General features: G+C 36.9%; 1 pseudogene; it reads left to right on the forward strand.

Annotated features, from left to right (window-relative positions):
- The first annotated feature begins 12,571 nt into the window (after positions 1–12,571).
- On the forward strand, positions 12,572–13,121 carry LOC122703099 (annotated as a pseudogene).
- The last annotated feature ends 2,600 nt before the right edge of the window (positions 13,122–15,721 follow it).

A 15,721-nucleotide genomic window follows, 5' to 3' on the forward strand; every position in this document is an offset into this window, starting at 1 on the left:
TAAGGCATTTAAGTATTTTGAGAAGTTTTAGCAATAGGTAGGAAAGTCATTCGTTTGTTCATTGTTACATGGCTAAGTACTTACAGATTTTTTACTTTCAAAGTTTTTATTATATACATCATTTATATATTAGGATCAAAAGCTGTCAGCTTCACCAATACTGCAAAAATGAAAATGTTTATAATTCCATCATCCCTTTCCATATCCAATTATTTTCTGAGTTTTTCACTTTCTTGAACTATCACATAAAATGTGGCCAATTTTATTCAAAACACACTAATTAAATTCTGTTTTCCAACCTTTTCCCCTAGCCTCTGAATTCAAGAAGATAAGTTTATCATTCATATGATCTAATTCTTAAATTACTACAAGCAGGAGTTTCACCACTCTATCATATATGACAAATGCTCTGTCACTTTTTAATAGAAATCATCATATTTTCAGGTACCTATAACAGCAATTTCACATATCTTAGATTTTTGTGATGACAGCACCCCACCTTCAGTACTAATTCTCTGTATTAGTTAGGGAAGTGTCTTAGCGGTTTCCAAGATCATCCCAAGGCTAAGTAATTCATTAAAAGTACTGAGAGAACTCAGAAATCATTGTATACATGGTTATGGTTTATCACAGTGAAAAGATGCAAAGCAAAATCAGCAAGGGTGCCTCAGCAGTCTGGAGGAAACCAAGAGAGAGCTTCTGAGAGCTTTCTCCCAGTGGAGTCAACCAAGACGTGCTTAATTCTTCCTGCCATAAACTGAAACAAACATATGTAAAGTGCTGTCTACCAGGAAGTTTTCTTGAGCTTAAGAGTCTCATGTTTTTACTGGAGATTGACCATTTAAACACACACTGCCTTCGTGATGGACTTCAATTACTAAAACTAGAGACTAACAAGATGAAAGCAGGTGTCTACAAAAATCTCATTGTTTGCACAAACTGCCTGGTAGAATTTCCTTCAGAGCTGCAGACACACAAAACACACTTATCAGAGCATTTCAAACTTTCAGTTGCCAATAGCCCACCCACAGCCAGTCAAGAAAATCAGCCTGTCTGGGAATATACAAGTTTTAAGCAATTCAGATCTGATGAATTTACTATTACCTGCAAATACATGTTGGAATATACTGTAGTAATCAAAACAACCTTATAATTTCATTGACTTACTACAGCAAAAGCATTTCACAACCACCGCCTACTCCATTTATGTTGACTTTATTGAAAACCTGGAGGACTCTTCAAGGCATTGGATTGCCATTCAATAGCTCAATAACCCATGCTGCTTCAGTCTTTCATTCTGCCACATGAGCACAAGGCTTTGTCTGCCATAGAAGTGCCAGAAGAAAATAATGGAGAATCCCACAGTGCTCTTCATTGCATCAGCTAGTAACAGATGCTATTTCTACTCTCATTTCATTGGTTTTCCCAGAGCTCCACTTAACTATAAGGGGCAGGGATTTTACATCTATAAAGTGGGGAAAACCACTAGACCATTCAGGTATGACCTAAAACAAACCTGTCATGATTATACAGTGGAAGTGAGAAATAGATTCAAGGGACTAGATCTGATAGACAGAGTGCCTGATGAACTATGGATAGAGGTTCATGACATTGTACAAGAGACAGAGATCAAGACCCTTCCCAGGAAAAAGAAATGCAAAAAAGCAAAATGGCTGTCTGAGGAGGCCTTACAAATAGCTGTGAGAAGAAGGAAGCCGAAAGCAAAGGAGAAAAGGAAAGATACTCATTTGAATGCAGAGTTCCAAAGAATAGCAAGGAGAGATAAGAAAGCCTTCCTCAGTGATCAATACAAAGAAATAGAGGAAAACAACAGAATGGGAAAGACTAGAGATCTCTTCAAGAAAATTAGAGATACCAAGGGAATATTTCATGCAAAGATGGGCTCAATAAAGCACAGAAATGGTATGGACCTAACAGAAGCAGAAGATATTAAGAAGAGGTGCCAAGAATACACAGAAGAACTGTACAAAAAAGATCTTCACAACTCAGATAATCACAATGGTGTGATCACTCACCTAGAGCCAGACATCCTGGAATGTGCAGTCAAGTGGACCTCAGGAAGCATCACTATAAACAAAGCTAGTGGAGGTGATGGAATTCCAGTTGAGCTATTTCAAATCCTGAAAGATGATGCTGTGAAAGTGCTGTACTCAATATGCCAGCAAATTTGGAAAACTCAGCAGTGGCCACAGGACTGGAAAAGGTCAGTTTTCCTTCCAATCTCAAAGAAAGGCAATGCCAAAGGATGCTCAAACTACTGCACAGTTGCACTCATCTCACACGCTAGTAAAGTAGTGCTCAAAATTCTCCAAGCCAGGCTTCAGCAATATGTGAGCCGTGAACTTCCAGAAGTTCAAGCTGGTTTTAGAAAAGGCAGAGGAACAAGAGAGCAAATTGCCAACATCCACTGGATCATTGAAAAAGCAAAAGAGTTCCAGAAAAACATTTATTTCTGCTTTATTGACTATGCCAAAGTCTTTGACTGTGTGGATCACAATAAACTGGAAAATTCTGAAAGAGAGGGGAATACCAGACCACCTGACCTGCCTCTTGAGAAACCTGTATGCAGGTCAGGAAGCAACAGTTAGAACTGGACATGGAACAACTGACTGGTTCCAAATAGGAAAACGAGTACGTCAACCCTGTATACTGTCACCCTGCTTATTTAACTTAAATGCAGAGTACATCATGAGAAATGTTGGGCTGGATAAAGCACAAGCTGTAATCAAGATTGCAGGGAGCAATATCAATAACCTCAGATATGCAGATGACACCACCCTTATGGCAGAAAGTGAAGAAGAACTAAAGAGCCTCTTGATGAAAGTGAAAGAGGAGAGTGGAAAAGGTTGGGTTAAAGCTCAACATTCAGAAAACTAAGATCATGGCATCTGGTCCCATCACTTCATGGCAAATAGATGGGGAAACAGTAGAAACAGTGGCTGACTTTTTTTTTGGGGGGGGGCTCCAAAATCACTACAGATGGTGACTGCAGCCATGAAATTTAAAGATGCTTACTCCTTGGAAGGAAAGTTATGACCAACCTAGGCAGCATATTAAAAAGCAGAGACATTACTTCACCAACAAAGGTCCATCTACTCAAGGCTATGGTTTTCCAGTAGTCATGTATGGATGTGAGAGTCGGACTATAAAGAAGCTGAGCACAGAAGTTTTGATGCTTTTGAACTGTGGTGTTGACGAAGACTCTTGAGGGTCCCTTAGACTGCAAGGAGATCCAACCAGTCCATCCTGAAGGAGATCAGTCCTGGGTGTTCATTGGAAGGACTGATGTTGAAGCTGTATCTCCTATGTTTTGGCCACCTGATGTGAAGAGCTGACTCATTTGAAAAGACCCTGACGCTTGGAAAGATTGAGGCCGGGAGAAGAAGGGGACGACAGAGGATGAGGTGGTTGGATGGCATCACTGATACAATGGACATGGGTTCGGGTGGACTCCAGGAGTTGGTGATGGACAGGAAGGCCTGGAGTGCTGCAGTTCATGGGGTCTCAAAGAGTTGGATACCACTGAGCAACTGAACTGAACTGAACCAATACTCAAGATGGAACAAAGATCCAGTTGTCAGTGCAAACTAGTGGTGTCCATCTTATTTGCAAAGTAGTAATATGGTAGATGTTAAATTTGTGAATGACAAAGTGTTCATACATCTAGTTTATAAGCAGTATAATCATTTTAAAAATACTGAGAAATAAAAACAAAGCAACCAATGGAACACGTAGGGATAAAAGCTTCCCTTGAAATGATACAATTTTTCCCTTTGTTTCCTCAGATGTCAGTATCAAGTCTTTTGAAAAAAGAGTAATATCTTCTCCCAAAGTAGAAAGGTATCATCTCTTATTAAAAACAAGTATACATTTTAATTTGAGAGACTTTAGAGAAATCTGAGACAGTTTTCTAAGAGGAAAGGAAATTTCTTTACAGACTGATAGTTTAAACCTCCAAAAGGATAGAAGTGGAACTTCTAAAAGTTTTGAACAGTAGAGCTATTGAATGTTCTCTATTGGCCTGCCCTTTTGGTAAGAAATTTATATTTATGCATATCAAATTAATTATTCCTCATAAAAAATTTTTTAAATAGGCATTTAAACAACTGTATTTTAGAGATAAAGAGTATAGGACTAGACAGGTAAATTAACAGGTAAATTGAACAGTAACCTAGGAAGAGTCAGAGTCAGAATGTGAACTCAGGTCTGTCTTGCTCTGAAACACAAGCTTATAAACTGTGAGACAAGTTTTTGAGTGAAGGAAGAAGATGAGCTCAGAGACTTGAATGAGGCTGTGAATGGACAGATGAAGCAACTGAAATATTCACTCTAAAAAAAATGTTGCTGTCCTATTCATCTTTTAGCCATTATTATAAAAATGATGAACATATATCTGGAAATACGAGTTTATTTACTATAATTTCTCTTATGTTTATGCTGACTTATTATCCAGCTTATTTTCTTGTGTAGAGAATTGTGGTCCAAGGTAGGGCAGAACACTTCAGGATGTAGAAGACAAAGAAGGGCAGGGTGTACAGGTGGTCAGGAGTTTGGGAGGTATCATTGGGATATAGTAGGGCTAAGGGTAAAACAGGGCAGGCAAAGAAGAAATAGATAAAGTTATTGCCCTAAAAGATTTTATTGCTTAGTCTGAGAAACAGAATAGATACAGAAAAGTAATAGCTAGCATCTTGAATCAATATATTTAATGTTGTAAGTCCAACTGATGATCAGAACAAGATATCACTCAAGCAAGAAGGTTATTGTACATAGGCTGCTTCAAAGATGTTGCAAAATGAGCTGGTTAGGGGAGGAAATGACCAAAATAAGGAAGAGTATTTACCATGCTGGAACATAGAATTGAGAATCAGATTTGAAACCGTTTTCCCTTTTAATAGTTACATAAGTTATTGCAATGTTTTTAACCTCAGTCTTTATCTGTAAAGGGGCTTCCCAGGTGGTGCTAGTGTTAAAAAACCCATCTGCCAAGACAGGAGACATAAGAGGTGTGGGTTCAATTCCTGGGCCGGGAAGATCCCCTGGAGAAGGACACAGAAACCCACTCCAAGATCCTTGCCTGGAGAATCCCCTGAACAGTGGAGCCTAGAGGACTATAGTCCATAGGGTCGCCAAGAGTCAGACATGACTGAAGTGACTTAGTGCGCACGCCAAATGCCTGGGTTTATTCTCAGAAACAGCTGTGCCAATGACAGAGGGCCCGTGTCAAGGTGTCATGGAGGAGGTGAAGTGAGAGGAATCCTGTGGGCAGATGGTAAGGACTCTTAGTACCAGGATGGGGAATTTAAACAGTCTCCTATTAGCACTTCAAAACTAGATCCAGCTCTTCCCTAGCAGCCCAGAACCTTTTTCTTGCTTGACCAAATGTGATCATTAGACAATTCACAGTTTTCTCAGCCCATTTTTTTTCCAGGCCATTGAAACATGTAGCCTGATCCAGCCTTGCTGAATTTTCATTCCAATGAATAAACTCCCTTCTCACTGCCTCTCCTGAATGTCCCTTTTGCAATTTCCTGGGTGTTCCTCCCATTTGGATCCTGGTCATGCCTCTGTTACTGTTTTCATTATTTTAAAAATGGAGAGGATGTGTTTCTGCTGAAGTTGCCCAATCTTGTTTTCACTCTATTGGACTCCAAAGTGTGCTGTCTGGGTGCGGGCAGATGGATGAGGCAGAAAAGCCACTGATTTGATTTTCCCTTTCAATTTTCAGATCTTTCACTGCTTGCCTGCTTTTGTTTTCTCTCTTAACAGTGCATCTAAATATGTGCCTTTCCTTTCTCTTGAGGTAATCCTTTTTATTGCTTTTACCTGTAACATTTGCCTTTGATGGTTTCTGGATATGTGTTTAGGATCAAAGCTGTTCTGTTCTATGCTTAGTTATCATGTCTGTGCTTTCACCTAGCTATTTCCTTTTGTACTGTGGGGCTTTTCAGGCTTATTTTTTTAAGCTTTCTCTTCTTAGATATTCTTTTACTTTAGGGTGTCACAATAGTGTTTTTTTTTAATAAATTTTTTGGCATCCAGAACTTTTAATGCATCAGACTGTGTCTTACTGTTGGTATTTGGAAAGAAAAATACCATCTCAAAGAAGCTCAATATTCCTGCACAAGTTTTATGTTTTTACTCCTGTTCTAAAACCCAACAATCAATTAGTTGGTATATACTCCCTAAATCAGGTCTTCACTCAAGCCAAGAAACAGCTACCTAACCATTGTGCAATAAATCAAAGAAGCCTGCTCAAGTTAGTGTCTTTAGGAAATTTAAAATAATTTCCTGCTCTTGCCTCCTTACTTCCCAGAAATCACAACATAACTGGAATTCGAGATGTTGTTAAATGTCCATGATAGGGGTAGAAAGGACACAAATTGTAGGTTTATGAAAGAACTTGTTTCTAGATAAATATTTGGAATCTCTGTATATTGCATAATGCCATCTTTATTATTTCCTTGTGTTTTCATTTTTTAGGGACACCTAGTTTTCCTTATTGGGCTTCCCAGGTGGTGCAGTAATAAAGAAGCAAGAATTTGCCTGCCTGTGCTAGAGACGCAGAGACCTGGGTTTGATCCCTCGGTCGGGAAGATCCCCTGGAGGGGGATCCTCCTCCCTGGAGGAGGGCATGGCAACCCACTCCAGTATCTTTGCCTGGAAAATTCCATGGACAGAGGAGCCTAGTGGGCTACATTCCACAGGGTCACAAAGTGTTGTATATGACTGAGCTGAGCACACAAACATGGTCTAATTTTCCTTATTAGCTGAGAGAGTTTACCCTCAGCTACACACACACACACACACACACACACACACACACACACACACGGAGTATTTTGTAACAATACTTACGAGGTTATGTTTGACTAAATTATTTGCAGTTTTCATGCTTTAATATACTTTTCAATGACATATAGGGCTAACTTCTATGGATATGTGCACAATTCCTTTTTTATATAGGTTTTCTTCAATTTTGACCCCATATTTCAAGTAAACCCTTAAAGCTTGAATTATATCACAGTTATTCCTCTAGACATTTCTAAAACTTGCTGGTTGACTCATATTGATAAAATTAAAATTATAGATAGACATTAGTTTGTATTGGCATGCTATTTCATTTTGTTTGAATGCATATATTTTCATCACTATAAAAATAATATAACCAACCGTGTAAAATTATGAGAAATTAAAAAATGAAAGCTTACTATCTTAATGCAATCATACTGTCTTACCATAAATACTGCTTGAACTTTAGATCATATAGATTCATTTCTTGGAATGCTTATGATGATTCCACACACTCAGAACTTGCTAGATCTTAGGAACATAAAAAAGAAATGAAGCAGTCTCTGAACTCACAAAAGATCCCAGTGAAGCTGAAAGTCTCCTACAAAGCCAACAAAGACACCATCTTAGAGTAATGTGTCAGAGTCTAGAACAGAACCATGAGCAGAAACTTCAGATATATAGAAAGGAAGTAGAGAAAGAATCTCAGCAAAGATAATTTCTGGGTGTTTTCTTAATGAATAAGTTGGGTTGACTCAAAACAGGAAGGATAAGAATATCATTCCAGGAAAAAGAAATACATAGATCAAAGCTCATGCCACAGTTCTATTTGGAGCACTATAATGAATTCACTGTTGCGGGAATATAACCTAAGTGGTGAGAAATATTAGACATTACAATTTGGCCAGTTCAATCTAGTCTGTGCATCACACTTTTGAAAATAGTTTTAATCAAAGGAAATGTAAATACAGAACTGTGTTTATTTTTATACACATATACATGCATATGTATGTATATATATATTTTTTATATTTATGCATATGTACATATGGCTGAGTGTGCAGCATATTGGATTTAATATAAAGTCATATGGCTATACTGCATTTTATTTAACAATTATTGTTGTATATTACATATTGTTAAATATAAATTTTAAATAAATATTCAATATTAAATATATTAAATATCATTAAATAAATAAAACAATATTATGACTACTGTTCAAATTAATATCATTAACTCAGGTCACTGCTTTGTTCTGTGTAGCCTGGGTTATTCCTTTATGGTATGTTTCTAGCCTTGCTGTAACAAAACATAGAACATCCCCATGGCTCTTGGTATATAGTAGCAATAACTTAATAAGATGCTATTTGCACAGTTTAACCTCCATTCACAAAGCAAGTTTGAATGCATATATTTCTCCACAGCCACTGCCAACACTGGTGATTTTTTTTCCTCTTAAGCTTTGATAATTTATTTAGCAGAATATTTCTTAATCATTAATATCAGTCCTTGTGTTACAATGAGGGTTATTCTCATTTCTTAATGATGTTTTAAGGATTAATTAAAGCAATGAATGAAAATTGCCTAAACCCTGGTACATATAAGTGTTCAATAAATTATGGCTATCATGTTACTACTATCTCTCTGTCTAATAAAGGCTATTTTGATCTATTTTTTCTTTTCTTGGATCTATTAGAGAATTAATAACTTAATGAAAACTTAATGCTCATGTTAGAAAGTATTTTTATTTTCTCCTAGTGATTGACTACCAGCACATGAAGCTCACAACTAAGATGTGGTGGGAAGAGTAATGCAATGATTTCAAACCTCCCACAAAATATCAGTCCATGTAGACTCTTCAGCTTCAATTCAGTTTAGCAAAATTCCTAAAGTTCAAATCAAGGAAAAATAATGCAGCCAAACGGATTTGCCACAATCTAAGTAGGTAAGATGACTCTTAGCTCTGTATCTTATATTGAAAGCTCTGTTTGTACTAGAAAATATCCAAGAGTAGGCATGAATTCAGTGTCTTAAATATAAGATCTGTTAAGCAAAAATGATGGAAGGAAAAAATGTGAAAATGTGTACTGTGTAGATATTAAGAGACTGAGTTTAAACACCTCCATATAATCTTCACCTTGGCCTAAAATGTTAGGCTGAGCTATAAAAATAAACACATTAATGTTAGATAAAAACATATTAAAGAAAAAGAACATATCAGTGTCAGTGATAGCAGTTGTACATTTTGTTTCCTTTCCTGAATAAAACAATCTCTCCTTTTTTTTTTAGACAGGCTTACCAAAATATAATTTGCATATAGTAAAATTTACCCTTTAAAATATTATCTCAAAGTATTAATCCATTTAACCTAAGTCATTAGACTTAGAGTCATCATGCTGCTCTGGTATATTTTAATGGCTTTGAATTCTCTTTTATTCTTGATATTGATATTTTGTAACTTCTCTCTTTTTTTCCTTAATTAGTCTGGTCAGCATTTTATCAATTTTATCATTGATTTTTTTTTTTTAGTTCCAGGTTTTTGATTATCTGTATTTATATTTTGAGCTTTACTAATTTTTGCTCTTTTATTATTTTATTTGAATTAAATTGGTTCTTATTTTCCTGCTTTCTTAGTTGAGCCTCCAAAGACTGATTAGAAACATTTCTTTTTTCCCAATGTTATCAATTTTGTCTAAGCACCATTTAAACTGATCACATATATATTGATGTGTTATATTTTCATTTACATTTAATTCAAAATATCTAATTTCTTTCTTTGTTTTCTTCTTTGACACAGGGACACAGCGGTATATTTTTAATTTCCAAAATATTTAATAATTTTCCAATTATTATCTATTGATCTCTAATTTTATTCTATTGTGGTCTGAGTACATTTGTTTTGCAGTTTCATTTTAGAAACTTTGTGTTCCAGAATACAGTATATCTTGGTGAATAGTGTATTTGTGTACTTGAAAAAAAAGCATATTTTGCTGTTTCCAGGTTTCTAGCCTCTGTCCTTTAAATGTTAATTAGATTAAGTCAGTTACTTGTCTTGTTATTACTGATTTTTACTTTACTTGTCCTATCAGTTACTGAGACATCTCCAACTATAATTGTAGATTTTAGACTAGTCATTTTTTAAATGCCATGTGTACTGACAGTGATTCTTGATGTATAATAAATTAGCAAACTTTTATTTGCTTAAAATCACATAGTTAGCCAAAATGTGTCTGCTAATGCTTAAATTCAATGTAATTTGAACTTTAATTACAATAAGAAACATCAGATACTTTTCACTGAGTAACAAATAACAGCAACTATTTATGTGTTCATGCATAATTTAATCAAAGACATATTTTGTTATTTGGGGAATCTAACTCTATTTTAAAAACTTTAAAAGGCAAGACACTAGAATTCTTCTGACATCAAGACCCTAGGCAAAAATTTTTAGAAAATTCCCATTTTAAACCTTAATTGCATTAGCTATTAAAAAAAAAAAAAGTTCAGCTAAATGAGATTTTAAGACTCTGCTTTCTATGACATCATCCTCTTCATCAAAATCATTATATTTATTTCATTTACACTATATTTTATTTTTAAGGTCTACCACTTTTATCCCATGAGGTAACTTAGTAAAATGAGCCTTTTTTTGTTAGTTGTAAAGTAAGCCCTACCTATGTTCAAAGAAGTTGTACTAAAAGAGAATATAAGTATTTGGCCCTGGTCAAGGGTTATATACAGCCATGCGGGTGGCACTAGTAGTAAAGAATCTGCCTGCCAGGCAGGAGACCTAAGAGACACAAGTTCGATCCCTGGGTCAGGAAGATTCCCTGGAGAAGGGCATGGCAACCCACTCCAGTATTCTTGCCTGGAGAATCCCATGGACAGACATAGCCTTGCAGGCTACAGTCCATTAGGTCGCAAAGAATCAGACATGACTGAAGGGACTTAGCACATACTCACACATGCTGATATTTTTATAATGGTCACTGCCTAGCAAAAACACTGACATGTTAGTGAAAGCTGATACTTTCCTCTGAAATACACACACACACACACAAACACTTCTGCCCCAGAAACTTAATTATACCTATCCTATCATTTTGTGTAAGTCTTTGAATGATCTTACATTGTTTCTAACAACATTTCTTGATCTTTCCTTCCCTAGGCAGCTAATTAAATCAGTCACAGAACTCTTCAATTCCTACTAAGGCAATCAGGAGTTGCTGTTTTTTTCTCAACTAGTTCCCTCATATAATTGCATGGTTTCTTTTTCTAGAATCTCAAAGAAGCAAGATTGAATGAACTTAATGAATGATTAACTTTCAGAGCTGCAAACAGAACTGACTTCCCAAGATTTTGGCCAACTTGTATCCATCTGAATGGAAGATGGCTTGATTGGTCAAATATGAGCTAGACTGTGTCTTAATGTGGCTTTTGATAATCCACTCCAGTGTTTGTGAATTTGTGCCATCTACTTGAAAAAGAAACCAAACCTGGCAAGCATGATTTCCTATTTTTCATCTAGAGAGGATTAGTGAGAAAATTAAGTTCCCTCATCTAAGTAAGTACCTCAGGGAACTATTCACCTATCAATGTATAGAGAGTTTCACCGGTAACATACCCAATTTCATTAGCATTAATAGGAGTTTTGTGTGAAATCCTGTGTGAATCATTGCTTTAGGAGATCTGTAAGAGTTTGTTGATTACTTTTATTTTTGGAATGGCTCTGTTTTCCAGTTTTAACTTTTAACTCAACTGGTTTGCAACAGATACTGAATTTTGGAAGGAATCAAATGTGGACTCTTGAAAGTAATGAAATCGGAGCAGGACCACATAGACTCAATCACCATTGTGAATGTGAGATGATGTTACACGATAAGTGCCCGGATGTTCTACTGGCTTACTATCTACAGTGTGTGAAGATTCAAATTTCAGTTTATAGCTTTCACCTAATTATGTTATGTTTTATTGCTGTTTACTCATCTACGAATATTCTTACTAAAGCCTTTATTGAAGGACCGTGAATTCTGCATCCATTTGGATGATCCTTCCAGCACCTTGCCTTCCCTCTTTCTCAGTCAATAATATTTAGTGACCTTCACATAGAATGAGAGGAGAATTTGTGTCCAAATTGAAAATGAAAAGAGGAACTGGCAGAGAATGGAGGGACTTGAGTGCACATGCGCAAATCCCCAGTGAGTTGAAGGGAGACCTAGTAAACTGATGTCCCTGAGGTCTGTGTGCCTGGAAGGAAGATGCACAGAAAAGCCCAGCTGGCAGGATATCTCTAATCCTTCTGTCCGATCCCGCTGCTTTCACCCCCAGAAGCCTCCTCCAGACCTAGTGTGTTCAAGAGCCCCAAAGACCTGGGATATGAGTATTGTGGGAATTCAGGGGAAGAAGAGATGATTTTTGAGAAGAAGAAAATTCAGATGAATTACTTGGCGAATGACAAAAAAGCACGAATTCGATAGTGTTTCTCTTTCTTTGATGAATGTCCGGTTTTATGCCTAATGAGGGATGTAAGTTGCAGAAGTAGCAGAAAATTCAGAGATGCCATTAAATCTGGACCACGATGCTGGTGTAGGTCAACCTTCAGATGGCTGGAGCAGGATTCTGTTTCAGATTAATGCTCTGGGATTTGAAGTTAAATCTCAATTCACAAGATCATAGCTTTAGTGTGGAAGAATAACTTTCAGAGGAAGATGATGAGGTGTATCATGGTCCTGTGCATCAGATAGGGGAGGGTGCTATGGACTCAGTTGAGGAAAGTCCTGAAATGTCCAGTTAACACCTGGAAGTGTACTTTATGAAATGCAATAAACCCTCCCCTTTCACTGACTTGCAACAGAGGTTGGATCCTTTATAAGAATTAGCCTCCTGAAGATAAAAGAAAAATGTCAGAGAAAGTCAATCTAGAGAACTCAGCACAAAGAGAAGAGGGCTTTGATGTTTCTGATTGGAAAAAAAAAAAAAAAACAACCTATAGTGAATGATTTCAGAGACATACAGCTGAATAAAATGATAATACAATTCACCTGAGCCTCCCAGTCCCAAGAAAGTGAGCAATATTCTCAGCCATCAAGTCATCAACTGGAATAGCATCATTTCTAACTCCCAGAAAGATGTGAATGAGTTTGAGATGGAAGAAACAAGACAAAGTAGAAAGGGTGAAATGGAGTTTTCCTCTTAATACCATGGACCCTTGTGTGGTTTGCCACTGTCCATATAAAAATAGTTGCATCCTCTATGGCAACAGGGGACATCTTATGGAATATTTCACATGTGCAAAGAACCTTTAAAAAGTAAGCAAGATGAATAACTTCTAGAGATCTGCTGTACAAAATAACAAATGTAAAAATATGTAGTTAACAACATACTATTGTGCAATTAGGATAGATCTCATGTTAAGTGTTCTAAACATACACAAAAACAAGAACACAAGGAAGTTGTTGGAGGTGATGGATTTGGTTAGCACCTCAACTCTGGTGATAAGGTTATAGGTGTATGCTTATGTCCATACTCATCAAAATGTATACATTAAATATGTGAAAGTTTTGTATTAATTATATCTCAGAAAGCTTTTAAAAAGAGAAAGAAGTAAGCCCTGCCTAGTATGAAGACAGCTAATTCAAATGGTTCTGCTAATTTATTTCCCCTAGTTGTGAAATTCTCATGAAAGTAGGATTATATATTTCTAACGATATACCCTAAACATTTAAACATAACAGGTGTTTTAATTTTTTAATGTATAGCAAAGCAAGAAAGTACCACATCCATATATATTTTTTTTCTTAATAGTATAATTTACCTGCTTTTGGGGAGGGGGGGAGTGAACATTTGCTTTCATTTAGGAAAATATAATTTCTGTTCATATTTTATATTTGGATTTTAATACAATTTAAATTGGATATACAATTCCTTCTTTACCTCAACTCCTTATGTTTTAAATCTTATCCACTTTCTATTATGAGAAGTATCTGTGAGATATTTATATTTACACACACATACACACACACATATATATAGCATTCAAATGTAACTTATTTAGTACTTTTCATGTAAGGAGAAAAATTTTCTGTGAAATATTCAATGTTAATATTTTAGATACCCTTTAATCTTGTGATTCTTAGTTTCTCTGCTCTTTCAGAGCCTCTTAAAATACTCTTTCCTGATAAAAAATAAATTGGAAGTTATATTTGGAGCTATTTAATTAAATTGCACTTCTTTTTCCTTTTACCAGCAACTTTGGTATATAAAGAATTGGTGGTACAGATGTCATGAATTGAGAAGTCTTTGAGAATAACCGTAATTTATCCTCAAGACAAAACTTTGTAAGACTCTGTAGTAGCATATGGAGTTGTCCTTGTGGGATAGGGGGGTCAAATCTGTTGAACAGGCCCTTTTCTGCACTTGATTTCAGGATTTAGGGGAATCTATTGACTATTACAAAGCCTTTGACTGGGTGGATCACAATAAACTGTGGAAAATTCTGAAAGAGTTGGGAATACCAGACCACCTGACCTGCCTCTTGAGAAATCTGTATGCAGGTCGGGAAGCAACAGTTTGAACTGAACGTGGAACAACAGACTGGTTCCAAATAGGAAAAGGAGTACGTCAAGCCTGTATATTGTCACCCTGCTTTTATATGCAGAGTATATCATGAGAAACGCTGGGCTGGATGAAGCATAAGCTGTAATCAAGATTGCAGGGAGAAATATCAGTAACCTCAGATATGCAGAAGACACCACCCTTATGGCAGAAAGCGAAGAACTAAAAAGCCTCTTGATGAAAGTGAAAGAGGAGAGTGAAAAAGTTGGCTTAAACCTCAACATTCAGAAAACAAAGATCAAGGCATCCAGTCCCATCACTTCATGGCAAATAGATGGGGAAACAGTGGAAAGAGTGGCAGACTTTATTTTGGGGGGCTCCAAAATCACTGCAGATTGTGACTGCAGCCATGAAATAAAAAGATGCTTACTCCTTGGAAGAAAAGTTACTACCAACCTAGATAGCATATTAAAAAGCAGAGACATTAGTTTGTCTCAACAAAGGTCCATCTACTCAAGGCTATGGTTTTTCTCGCAGTCATGTATGGATGTGAGAGCTGGGCTGCAAAGAAAGCTGAACGCAGAATAATTGACACTTTTGAACTGTGGTGTTGGAGAAGGCTCTTGAGGGTCCCTTGGACTGCAAGGAGATCCAACCAGTTCATCCTAAAGGAAATCAGTCCTGGGTGTTCATTGGAAGGACTGATGTTGAAGCTGAAACTCCAATACTTTGGCCACCTGATGTGAAGAGCTGACTCATTTGAAAAGACCCTGATGCTGGGGAAGACTGAAGGCAGGAGGAGAAGGGGATGACAGAATTTGAGATGGTTGGATGGCATCACCAACTCAGTGGACATGAGTTTGAGTTCTCTCCGGGAGTAGGTGATGGACACGGAGGCCTGGCTATCGGCATCAGCCTTTGAACTGTGGCACTAGAGAAGACTCCTGGGAGTCCCTTGGACAGCAAGGAGATCATTCCAGTCAATCTTAAGGGAAATCAACCCTGAATACTCATTGGAACGTCTGATGCTTAAACTGAAACTCCAGTATTTTGGTCCAGTATTTTGGTCATCTGATGTGAGCAGCTGACTTGTTGGAAAAGTCCCTGATTCTGGGAAAGATTGAAGGCAGAAGGAGAAGGAGGCATCAGGGGATGAGATGGATGGATGGCATGACTAATGCAATGGACATGAACTTGTGCAAGCTTCGGGAGATGGTGTGAGGGACAGAGAGGCCTGGCATGCTGCAGTCCATCAGGTTGCAAAGAGTCAGACACAACTGGGTAACTGAACAACAAAAATATATCAGACAGAACTAAGTAGAATTCATTCTCTGTGGAAAGTTAATGGCAA

Source organism: Cervus elaphus, chromosome 11, assembly GCF_910594005.1.
Source record: "Cervus elaphus chromosome 11, mCerEla1.1, whole genome shotgun sequence".
NCBI classification, from domain to species: Eukaryota; Metazoa; Chordata; class Mammalia; order Artiodactyla; family Cervidae; genus Cervus; species Cervus elaphus.